The sequence below is a fragment of the Gavialis gangeticus genome, unplaced genomic scaffold, assembly GCF_001723915.1.
Source record: "Gavialis gangeticus isolate Ggan-Ray unplaced genomic scaffold, GavGan_comp1, whole genome shotgun sequence".
Taxonomy (NCBI): domain Eukaryota; kingdom Metazoa; phylum Chordata; order Crocodylia; family Gavialidae; genus Gavialis; species Gavialis gangeticus.
Window position 1 is genome coordinate 67851875 of NW_017729022.1, and position 12923 is coordinate 67864797.

Below are 12923 nucleotides of genomic sequence, written 5' to 3' on the forward strand. Positions count from 1 at the left end.
CCCAGGCCCAGTACCAGGGGCCTAGCTGAAGGCCCGATGAGGTGGCTGAACTCCTGGCTATTTGGGGCTAGGAGGACAGTGGCAGTTCGTTGCGGATCAGCACAATAAGCACGTGTGCCAGGCAATAGTTGCCCAGATGGTGGAGCAGGAGCACTGTAAACTTGGCAGCAGTGCCGGAAAAGGTGAAGGCATTTCAGCAGCAGTTTCATGCCACCCACAATGCAAAACAGCACTCATGAGCAGGACAAACCACCTTGCCCCACTATGAAGAGCTGGCTCACATCCTGGGACCCACAACCACCAGGCCCCCTTGCTACTCCTTCTCCACCAGGGCAGGAGCACAGCCAGTGGCAGCCAGCTTGGTGGCCCAGCCAGAGTCTCTGGAGGCAGGGCTTGCTGCCAGGCCTGCTGCACCACCACCATCCAGCCATGCCAGGAGTAACACCAGGAAGGAGCAGACACCATAGGCCAGACCTGGTCCCACAGCCAGGTCCAAGGGGAGCCTGGAGCATCAGGTCCCCTGTCTCCTGCGAAACAACAGCAGGAGCAGGGAGGAGCACAAGAAGTGGTCTGGCATGTTAGCCAGGTCAACAGAGGGCGAGGGCACACCCCTGCGGTGTTGGTGCCAGGCCTCACCCCCATCAGTTGGTCCAGCTTCACCCCCACTCCCCAACCCAGGGCCCAGAAGCTATGATGGGCTCCAAGCCAAGCTGGCCACCTGTCACTGAGGCCTGGGAAGTCCCAAGCAGGGTGTGGGGAACTGGGAGCCTCTCCCTGCCCTGCCCCTCCCTTCTTCCCAGGGCTGCTCCTCCTTGGGCCCTACACACAACCTCCACCTCCTCCCTCCCTCCTTCCTTTCCTGACCTCCACTCCTCAGCTGTGCAGGGGCCCCCTTGCCAGCAGGGCCAGGACAGCCTCTCTCCCTTGCTAGCAGGCTGCCTGGACACACAGCAGGAGGGGATGGGCAGACCCCAGGATGAATATGATGCTGGTCAGAGCGCGGGGCCCACATTGGTCTGACTTGGGGACCATCAGCCTGACCCTGCACCCGAGAGTGAGGCTACTCCCTGGAGATCCTTGCTGAGGACTGTTCTTGCCCCATTCCATGTTGCTATAGCCAAAAATAGCCCTCTGTTTGCTCTCTCTACAGACAGCTCATTTGCCAGGGAAGAGACTGCCACCTGCCCAGTGTCACAGACTCGGATCCATCCAGCTGCACCGCCTGTGCTGGGAGCGGTGTGCCCAGTGGGAGACCCTGCAGAAGGAGGCCCAGGACTTCCACACCAGGGTCCTGCATGAGCGCCGCTGCTTCTGCGACAACCAGGCTGTGGCCCTGAAGGCGGCCTGAGAGGAGCAGGAGCTGGCCCAGGAGAGTGTTGAGGAGCTGTGGCAACTGCAAGCTTCCATGGATGCTGCTGTCATATAGAAGCACGGAGTTGCAGAGCAGCTCCTGGCCACCATCCCTTCCCCAGCCACTCCTGGCACTGCACCCCAGTCTGCACCAGCCCCACCACAGCTGCCTGGCTCTCCTGGCCAGACCACACCCCCCACCATTAGGGGCAGGGCCCAGCAGGAAGCACAGTTGGCTGGATGCTGGTGCAGCTGGCATCCCAGCAGGCCCCAGCAGCCTGCTACACCTGTTAAGGGGCACCAATCCTGCCTCCCCACTTCCCAGTCCTGGGCCTACCTGCCGTGGCTGCCCCTGAGGAAGAACACCCACCCTCCTTTCCAGAGCAGCCAGGGCCCTAGCCATGTCAGCATGGCTCCTGCCCATGGGGTAGTCAGACCCAGGTTCAAGGCCCGGGTCTGGGCTGCAGAACCACCAGCCCCTAAGTTCCTTCTCCCTGTGCCTCAGGACCCTATCTCTGGGATACGTACATAGTTTTTGTTCCTTTCTCATTTGGAATGGGTTTGTGCATGGGGTGGGGGGGGCTGGATAAATGGTGGTGGGGAGGTGGAGGGTTTCCTATGGCATACAGTGGGTATGTTGCGTTGCTGGTGTTGGGAAAGTTTTGGGGAGAGGAAATAAATTTGCTTTTGTTTTCACTATAGCCAAACTGCCAGTGCTGCTGCAGTCCTGGCAGTGAGTGGGGGTAGAGGCCCCTGGGCAGATGGCCGAGTGGCAGTGCTGAGAAAGGCCAGTGTCCTACTTGTGTGTGGGGGGTGGGTAGGGCACAGGTGGGTGGTGAACAACTCACACACTCTGGCTCCCGCGTGTTGCTTCTAGAGTGGTGGCCCTCGCTTGCAACGCTTCCTGACTGGCTGGCTCTACTACGGCTGTCACTGGAGGCACCATGATACACAGTGAGCCTCCTCCATCCACTGGGGCTCAAAGACCTGTCCGTGGGACTCAGGCACATTATCCAAGACACACACCATGGTACGGATGCAGGGTATGTGCTGTGGTGCTGCCTCCAAGTGGCTGACTCTGGCCCTGGATTAGGCTACCTGGATGCAGTGGTGCTGCTGTGCAGCCACGGCCCACTGGCAGCTGGTCCAGAGGTGCAGGTGGCTCTGCTGGAGAGCCTGTAATACAGCCCAGGCAGCCTCCAGCTCCCCCTGGCTGAAGATCTGGGAGGCTCTGGGCAGGGTCAATTTGCCCAAAGCTGCACAAATTGTGCCGCACCAAAGTGCATCCTCAGGCACGTGCACTGAGGCACAAATTTCCGGCACAAATTTGAGTTGTGGCTATTTATGATGCTGTAAGCACACGTGCCTGCAGGTGGAGACATGCCCTCTGGGTGCGTTCCCATGAGTAGGAATGTGCATTTCCTTGGGGAGAAATAACAGGAGCACAATGTGTGTCACTGCTACTTTTCCTTGGGGAATGCCCATGCCACACTACTTTGACATGTGGTATGTTGCCCTGAGTGGGGTAGAGGAGGCTGGGGCCAGTAACTGTGCTGGCCACAGCAGCCTTACCTGGAATCCTGGGGGTCTTTGGGAGCTGCAGCCATGGCCATCCTGCAACAGAGAGCCTGACCAGCATCTGTAGTGTGGCTCTGGCCAGCCAAGCTCCAGTTTTGGGTGGCACACACTGCCACCACTGGCACCGCCCTGCTTTTTTTTAGGCATGGTGTAACAGGGAATACAAACCTGTTACTAGGAAGCAAAGTGGCCCCTTTAAATCTAGAATCTTCCAGGCACAGCTGTCCAGTTGAGCAGGGGTTAAGGATTGAGCCCTGCTGGCTGGTCAGGTGACAGGAAGGGAAAGGCCAGAACCATATAAACCTCAAGGGGAGAAGGCCAGGGGGCAGCAGAGAGGGAGACTCCTGATGACTATGGAGAAGCTGTAGCAGCCTCCTTGGGAAGAACATGCCATGCTGTGAAACAGAAGCATAATTGCATGTAAGCAGGCAGTTTGCCTCTCCTATCTTTATTTTTGTTATCTGGCCACAGGGGCCTATGGTTTATGATTCATGTTAAAGCCACTGGTTTGTGGCTGAGGTTATAGGGGAGGAGGAGACCTCATTAGCATCAAGGAGCGCTATGATAGAGTGCTCAAGAAGCCCTGCTGCACTAGGGGGCAGCACCAGGGCCGCGAGCCCAGAATCACTTGAAGGGAAGCTAGGAGCCTTAAAGCTGAGTCCTGGTGGGTGGACTTAGGTGAATGGTCCTAGCTACAGAAAGAGGGGCAAAACCAGAGTGGGGGGGGAGGTAAACCCACAGTGGCTGATACCCCAACATAAAGAGAAAACTGTAAGACATCTGTGAGGCATGGGGCATGTAAAGGGAAGGTTGGAGCATGCATTTTGCCTTAAAGGCAACAGCTCACTATCCTACAGGTGGTGAGCCATAGAGCCTGTCTGGGAACCTTTGGGTCAGCCTCCTTCTTTTTAAGAACCAAGTAACATCAAGTCGTGGCAGGTGAGTAAGGAGGGTGGGAGGTGATCCCCAGGGGAGGAAAATACCGCAGGACTTGACAGGTGCCCACTCACCGCCTACAAAAAAGCAGCCACAGATGGCACCCTGTCACATGGGTTCTTTTGACTCCGGGATCTCCCGGGGTCAACCCCTTGCCTCCCTGCACTAATTTTTAGCTTGGAGAATGTCTGCATGTGCCGTGCTGCAGACAAGTCTGTGGCACTGCATACCGTATGTCTGTGCTCATCTGGATGCACCCCCAGGTTTATCTTGAGAATCCTGTTTACGCAACTAACAGTGCTAAGATTGGGTGGGACCCCCAATGCCTTTGAAAGGATCTCAGGGTGCCATAGGGGCCAAGCATGGAGGGGGAAAGGGTACACTTTACCAGGGCCTGGAGATCCAGGGGGGCCCAGCCCAGGCTGCAACCCTATTACCATGAGGTGGGGAAAAAATGAAGGCTAAATTGTAGGTCATGCTTGAGGATATGTATGGAAAGTTATGTACCACCTACATGGGATCTCCACTGTGAGATTTGCTGGAGCCAATCGGAAGCAGAACAAGCAACATTGTGAACAGTGAGTTGCTGGCCAGCCCAGGGCCCTTCTGTAGAACAGAGAGAGTGTGCTTGTGCAGTTAATTCTAGGACTTGTAGTTTGACAGAGGGATTTATGTTTCCCCATGTGACATGCTCTCTCAAGAACTGCAAGTCCCAGAGTCCCTTGTGCATATAGATGGAGAAGGGGGGGACAAAGCACCATATAACTAGGGACTTTGATCCCAGGGACAGTGGAAGCGACAGTGTTGCTGGTAGGATTTACAGGTCCAAAAGTGAGTAATGAGTTACTGGTGGTCTAAACATTGCACAGAGAAGAACTGAAACAGGGATAGGATTAGTGCCTGAAAGAAAAGGACTAGGGCTGTGTGAAGCTTCAGTCCCTGATTCGATTCAGTGGCGATTTGGCCCAACTTGGTGGCTGAATCTTCAAATCCAAATCAAATCAGCAGACCCTTTAATCTCTCTGAATCGAATTGGAACCCTCCGAATCAATTGGGAAAGATTTGGAGATTCAGACATAGACACAGCTTTAAACGTTTTTTCTACATACTTCAAGGGAGCAGGAGGCTCGTGACTGCTGCGATCCTGGGGCGCATGGAGCATCCCACAGAAGCATGTGGGGGTCCCGAGCGTGCTTGGCCACAGACCCAGAAGTGGACCAGAAGCACTTCCAGTCCACTTCCGGGTCCGCTGGGGAGCATGCACAGGGGCCCCCTGGCTTGGTAACTGGTGCCTCCTGGGTTGGGGGGGGGCCCACACAGGGTCTCCCCATGGCTGATCATGGAGGTGGGGGGTGAGCACGGGCCCCCACCCTCGCCCCCATGTGCTCCCCGGCAGACATGGAAGGGGACTGGAAGTACTTCCAGTCCACTTCAGGGTTCACCACCGAGCACACAGCACCCCCTCCCCACCCCTCTGCACTCCAGTGGGATTCTCCATCCACGCCAGCATCACAGTGATCATGAGCCATGCCTGGTACTTCGAGGTACGTAGAAAAAACATTTAAAGCATTGTCTGTGTCTGAATCACTGATTCTCTGAATCGGCATTGAATCTTGGATTCGGCCAAATCAAATCAGGGACAGTGATCCAAATCAAATCAGGGACAGTGATCCAAATCAACTAATTGAATTGCTGTTCCTGTTTCAGGCTGAATCCAAATCCAAATCGAATAGGGCCTGCTTTGCACACCCATAGAAAGGACATTTCTCTCTCTCTCTCTCTCTCTCTCTCTCCCTCTCTCCTTCACACTCACACTCACCACCCCCGTCTGGCTATAAATACAAATCAGGCAGCCAGAAACAGAAGGAGGTAAAACAAAGGGAACTAAAAGAAGCTAAAGTATACCAATCAATCCTCCAGTTTTTCAAAACAGGCAAGGCCTTTCTGCAGTCTGGCTCAAGCAATACATTTGACACACGAAGCTCAATAAACAGGGCAGACCCTACAGTGAGAGACTGCAGGACCTGAACCTATTCAGCCTCCATAAGAGAAGGCTGAGGGGGGACCTGGTGACAGTCTATAGACTCACTAGGGGGGACCAGAAGGGTTTGGGGGAGACGCTGTTTCCCCTAGCGCCCGCTGGCATAACAAGAAGCAATGGGCACAAGTTGATGGAGAGGAGGTATAGATTGGACATCCGCAAGAACTACTTCACAGTTAGGGCGGCTAGGAGCTGGAACCAACTTCCAAGGGAAGTGGTGCTGGCCCCTACCCTGGGGGTCTTTAAGAAGAGGCTGGATGCCTACCTGGCTGGACTCATTTGAGTCCCGTTTCTCTTTTTGGGGTTTTTTTGTTGTTCTCCCGCCCTGGCGGGGGGTCGGGCTAGAAGATCTACTAGGTCCCTTCCGACCCTTAATCTATGAATCTATGAATCTATGAATCTATGAATCACAACCTGAAGCACTGAAAAGGTCCTCCAGCTCATTTTCATGCCTTTTGTTGGCTAGCTTCTGGTACAAGGTTCTTTCAAGTATTGATGGCAGAAACAAGATTTTACAAGCCAGGGGAATCTCTCTTGAATCAGAGGCAGCTCTCCTTGATGATATTATTGAAGAAGTCAAACAACTTAGAGATCAGTGGCCCAAAATTCTACAGTTAGCATGTCTTGTAGCAGAAGGCATGGGAGTTTTACCACAATTACCAAAGAAGAGAGGCAAGAAGTGGAAAAGATTTCATGATGGCACAGCTGAGGAATCATGTTCTACCATTGCGGAAAATGATCCAGAATCTTTATTCAGAAGGCATGTTTTTGATGCAACTTTGGACAATGTTATCTATGGATTAGAGCACAGATTCAAAGCAACCAGTAACACTTGTTTTACATTCTGTTCCATCCTAAAATGTGTGACACTAGACCCTGAGGAACTGGATGAAGCTTCTAAATATCTACTTCACAGGTATCCTACAGATCTTTCTGAGAATTTTCCTTGTGAAATGTTGCATCTGAAAAAAGTCTTCACATCTACTTTTGGAAAAGAGTATGAACTACTCCCACTTATTAAATGAGGTTTACAAAAAACAACCGCATCTAACTTTCAGTGAAGTGTGCATAGCCATACGGATCTTTTGCACACTGCCAGTGACTGTAGCAAAAGCTGAAAGAAGTTTCAGGAGGCTAGCACTCATCAAAAATTGCAGGCGTTCTACTATGGGACAAGAACGGTTAAGTCACCTTGCTGTTTTGTCTATGAAGCGTGAACTTGCAAGAGAAATTGAGGCTGGGGAGACAATTCATGATTTTGCAACAAAAGGCCAAAACATAAAGCTTTAAAGTGAAGTGCTCTATTTATAAAAGGTTTGCAGCCATGTTGGTCCATTAGAACAAAAAAATCAAAACATTGACTGGATAATACCATTATTATGACCAACAACCAAAAAGTTACAAAATAGGCAGCAATGTAGAATGTAATTTCAGAATTAAAATATAAAATTTTCTTTCATGATTCATGAGACTTTATGTATGTGGGCTGGTGTGTGTGGAGGGGAGGGGGCCTACCTTACCCGTTTGTACCGGGTCCAAAGAAATGATGCTTGGGCCCTGCCCATGCCACTCTGGTTGATAATCACTTTTAAATATTCTTGTTCATTATTAAGTACATGGGCAGTCCAATTCCCAAGCCAATGGAATGTGCATGTTGCTAAAGGTTCCAGCCCTACTCTGAAAGATTTTTGGGGCAGAAACGGTCTCTTTCCCACATTCTGTACAATGACAAGCACATTGCAAGTGCTGAGCTGCAAAATTACTATCAGGCTTTCCAGCTGTAAAATTCAAAGGCCCATTAGATTGTTGGGAGGCTGTTATGGGGAAAATCTCAATCTTGCTGCTACCTGAAGTATAATGAGATATTGGGGGGGGGAAGAAAAAACACTCCCAGCAGCCACTTCCTGGGCTAGACAAAACTAGATTTTTTTTTTTTTTTTTTTTTTTTTTTTTTTTATTATTGAACAGAGATGGCTCACCAACACACTCGAGCTCCACCTGCTGTTCAGAAATAGTCATTGCAACCTGATAACCTAGAGGGAACTGTATAATAGGGTTGTGCAAAACAGAAGCGGGGGTTCTGGGGCCCTGCATCCCTAGCTGCTGATGGGCAAAACTCATGACATGGGTGCTTGTGCTAGCTAGCTACTGTGTTATGCAATGAATCATGATTTACTCAGGGAGCAGCTCAATACACAGTAGCTAGCAAGGATAACGAGTTAATGAGCAAGGATTAACACCTACAAAACTACAGATTAAGGAGAGGAAAGAATCAACACAGAGCCAGGAACTGCTTCTGCCAAGACAGAGACAGTCAGTCTCACAAGCACCCAGGCTTTGTGGCCTCCACAGGGGCTAGCATGCCTACAGTTTTGACCCTGCTGTGACTTCACACATGCATGTGACATGAGTTTTGCTTTCAAGAATTTGGGGTTCAGTTTCCCTCAACCCCCAGTACCTATCTCCTTGAAACTTGGTAGGCTTCATGCCCTCAAAAGGGGCTACCATTCCTGTATATGCCATCCAAATCAGGCCAGCAATGACAAAGTTATAGGCTGTTTTGTCCTTCCCCACTATACCCTATGGGAGAATTGTCGAAACAGTGTTGAAACGGCGAAATGTTTTGACTTGCCTAGTTTTGTTTCGAGGCTGTTTTGACTATATCGGTTCTGTTTCAATGTTGCTGTTTCAGCCTTGAAATGGGTAGAAACAGCGTTGAAACAAAACTGGTGGCGAAATTTCACACAGCCCTACTGTATAAAATGGGATTAGAATATCACTGTGCTATATTAACTAATACATTTACTTCCCAAAAACAGAACTATAGGTTAGTATTTAAAGTCTGAAAATATACTACAATTGTTAGAATTTAAAATTAAACCTTTGTGTTAACAAATGTACAAAAAAGACAGTCAGTATATTCCACTTAAATGTAAATCAATAGAAAACATTTCTCAGTGGTAAATGGAGAGCAGACAACCCATTTACAGTGTTTAGAAATCATGTAAAAGTTAAAAGGTGACACTCCAAATGGAGCAACAGTGGCTGCAGCTCTCATACAGCTATGTTACTATTACCCCTTCAATAATCCCCTCAACTGAAAAATGTGCAGTGTATCCAAAAGAAAACTAAACTGTTCATTCCTTAAGTCCTTATCAATCACAGCTTTTAAACATATGTATATTCCATTAAATATACAGTTAAGCGCATTGCTTTACTGGATTGGAATCTTAGTTCTGTTGTAAGAAATGAAAACAGTTCAGCTTTTCAAAGACAAAATCCAACATAACCAGGGAAGTCTTAAAAAAAAAAAAGAAGAGTATAGGCTTGTTAAATGGCACAAGTGCCCTGTACTTGTATTACACCGAATGGGATTTACCTGCCTGCCTATTTGGTGAAACTTGACAATATTTTCACTAGACTGAAAATGTTCCCTTCTGTGGCGGTGCTGACAGCTAAGTATGAAAACCCATGTTACATCCACCAAAATAATGTGACAATTCTACTATCAATAAAAACATATTTTAATGCCAACAACTAATAAAAGTTCATATTCCAATATTGCTCACAACAATAATATACAATTAGCACAAAACATGGCTGTTCAACAAGAATATTTTGCAAGCTGCTATATTTATATGTGTGTGTGCGCATGTGTATGGGAGGGGGGTGTATGTGCATGTATATCTATATAGATGTATATAGATACACACACACACAGAATTTCTTTTCTTAAAGAATTATATACCAGAGTTCATGCAAAGAATTTCAAAGTGGTAACACAACAGGAGCAATCACTTGTTTTACAAGTTACAAAAACCATTCAATACAGAAACATTAGGATATAGGCAGACAGGTAAGATATATACACATTGTTTCATCATGGTCCTCCCCATGTTATATTAAAGCATGGGCTCCTTCTTATCATACCGTTCCCTATTAGAGACTGATCCAAATAGGATTTTGAGTGTTCCCCACCCTTCTGGACCACCAGAAACTCTCAACGTAACCTTTTACTGTAGGTAACTATGAAGGAGGCACTTATTCATTGGCCAGGAGTTAGGGGGGCAAGTAATTTTCTCCAAAACCAACATAGTCCCAAGCCATAGCCTTAGGTGCTTTGGAAGTGGGTGGTGAGCACTCCATCAATCCTATTTTTGTCTGGCACCAAGCACAGTGTGCTTGGTCTCCAGCAGCCTTTAGAGTTAGAAACCCAAGGATCAAGAACCTGGATCTCCTAAACGGCAGTGCACAGCACTGCTACCATACTACGCAGATATGTACAGTGAATGACATGTATCCTTTGATTTTAAATTTACATATAGTATATACAAATAAAGCTATTCTATCAAGGTGCACGTTTATTATTCTCTGGTGTGTTCCCATGAGGAATTTTTTTTTGCCTTCATACAAAGCTACCAAGAAGGTGTCACAAGAGTGGTCTACATGATAAATAATATCTCATTATGTGGATTCAGTTTTACAATCTCTACAAAGGGAAACTGCCATTGACTCGACCTGGAGTTTTGCCTATGTACTGGGTTGAATTTGAGGGGTTATATTAATCTCTGACATAACTCTACTGACTTTAATGGCATGTACAACTTGAGCAAATTGGCACAATGTAGTTTCTTCCCAAAAGTAATCAGTCTTATTAAAATGAATTGAGATTTGCATTCATCCTTCAAGAAGATTTACAATCCATGACCCAAATCGTGCTTTCCTTGAATTCAATGGGACTACTTTTGGGAGCAACGCTGGCAGGATTTGGCCCTGTGAATAAGCTTTCAAGTCTTCTGGCATTATTTCATGATTGCTGGCTGCAGGCAATGCCCTCAAAGAAAGTGACTTAAAAACACAATAAATGCAATTACATTAAATAGCAAACATAAGGCTCATCAACTAAACAGATGGACAAGCAATGTCACTCTCCTAAAATATGAATTGACAGTGTTTGCTTGGGCAGGTTCAAATGCATAACAGTATCCCACACAAGTAGCTGCAGCTTGTAAATACGTGATTCTTCTAGGGAAGTCCCTGAAGAATGAAGGCTCTGGCTCACTAGAAGCTTTAAGCATATGCCCCTTCCCCTCTCCATCAAAATACCTCATACAGGATTAACTTGAATGTTAAGCATACCAGTTAAGTGCCACTGTAACCAGTGGTAGACAAAGAGACGAAGAGCCAGACAAAGGGACTTTGATCCCGAAAGCTTGCAGAAAAGGACAAATTTCTTGTGATTTTCCAGTTGGTCTAATAAAAGGTATCATTTTGGAACCAAGAGTTCTAGTTTTTTGTACGTCTTCTTGTCTCAGACCAACACGGCTACCAAGTACACCACTGTAACCAGTGGAACTTGCAAAATACCTCTACATTCTTTGCTGGATTAGGATCACCAGGCACAAAGACAGAAGGATGTGGCCTTCAGTCCTTACGTCGGATACTCATTGATCACAGCCAGCTCTGCCTTGGGTTACAGGAGAGATCTAGCCATTATTGCCCCTTAAAAACTTCTGCGACTAATCTAGCTCCCATTACAAGGAAAGATGCCACGTGGTGTCAGTAAGAGCTGAGTCAGGCCCTAAAATAAATGTGCCTTCAACCCTGCTGCAGTTAAAAATGGGTTTTAAAAATGTGTGTCAACCCTCTCTTTAATCCCACTTTCCCCCATTTTCAACCTGTTTATAACAATTCCCTCAGAGTGGAAGCTTTGCATACACAGTCACAAACTAAGCACAAATTACGTTACACTTGAAAAGATCTGTTTAGCCAATTGTTGAGTAATGCAATTAAAAAGAAAAAGAAGCCTTGCTGGTTTCAAATGCTGTTTTGCATTTGTACAGCGTTAAGAATGGATTTACAGAATGACATTTGGTAATAACAAATGAATCCTAATCTCATTGGACATTTTAAAGGAATTAAACACCAGAGAGACTTGGGGTTTGAAATAGTGTGAGGCACTCAGAGAATGTTGCTAGAATTGTCTTAAGACATTTTAGCATTGAAATGTGCTGACTAAGGATGTAATTACCTAATTGAACATGTAAAGCTCCTTGCTCCAGCAGACTGAATACATTATGTTGAAATGAAAACCCCTTAAAGTTTTTTTTTAAAAAGAAAACAAAGAGATAAAATACAAATGTTTTAAAATGACATCAAGGTTTTGACACAGACAACAGCGATCACACTCAAGATGAAAGCTGGCACCCTATATTTAATACATTTCCGTGTTCCTTTTTCAAGGTGGCATAAATTAAAGATTTGTTTTTCATGTATCAGACATGTACAGCCTGCTCCATAACATTAACTTCATCTGAATTACTGTGACATAGGGTAAGCGCTTTCTAAAATACCAATCTGCCAGTGACTTAAAGGCCAAATGCCTTTCAGTCTGACCGAGGTTCCTACAACACTTGTGAAAGACAAATTTGGCTCCTCAATCACTGGGGGGGGGGTTTTGGAAAAAAATACTGATTAAAATAAACCATAGTATAATTTTGCAAATCACCCATAATCCTTTATTTTATGTCCACTGCTCCTTTTTTCAACTGTATCACTTTAACAAGCATATAAGGACGAAGAGCAAGAAAAGATGTCCACCTATCAACTGTAAATTGTTTAAACTTAATAACTATACAGTACTTATATAAACCCATAAGCCAGTACTTTTGCTACAACTGCAAGAAAAATACCAAATTTCCTTATTTTCTGGATAGTACTGTGTGGTTGGATAATGTTTAGTTTGCAGCTCAATAAAAAGAGAAAGTTTTCCCACTGCAAACCTCATCGACATATGGCAAATGAGAATTTCCTGGGGTAGGAACAAAAAGTAAAGAAGAGCTCCAAGAAACAACCATACCACCAGGAATTCTACAGGATGAAGGTTAAAAAGCTGTCGTCCCTCCTTATGAAGTCTATAGCAAGCAGTTTTCTCTCTGTCGTTCTATTTGATTCTACCTTCCCCATCAAGTTTTCTCCTGTTTTTATAAACTTTATAGTCTTCAGTGTATCCTACAGG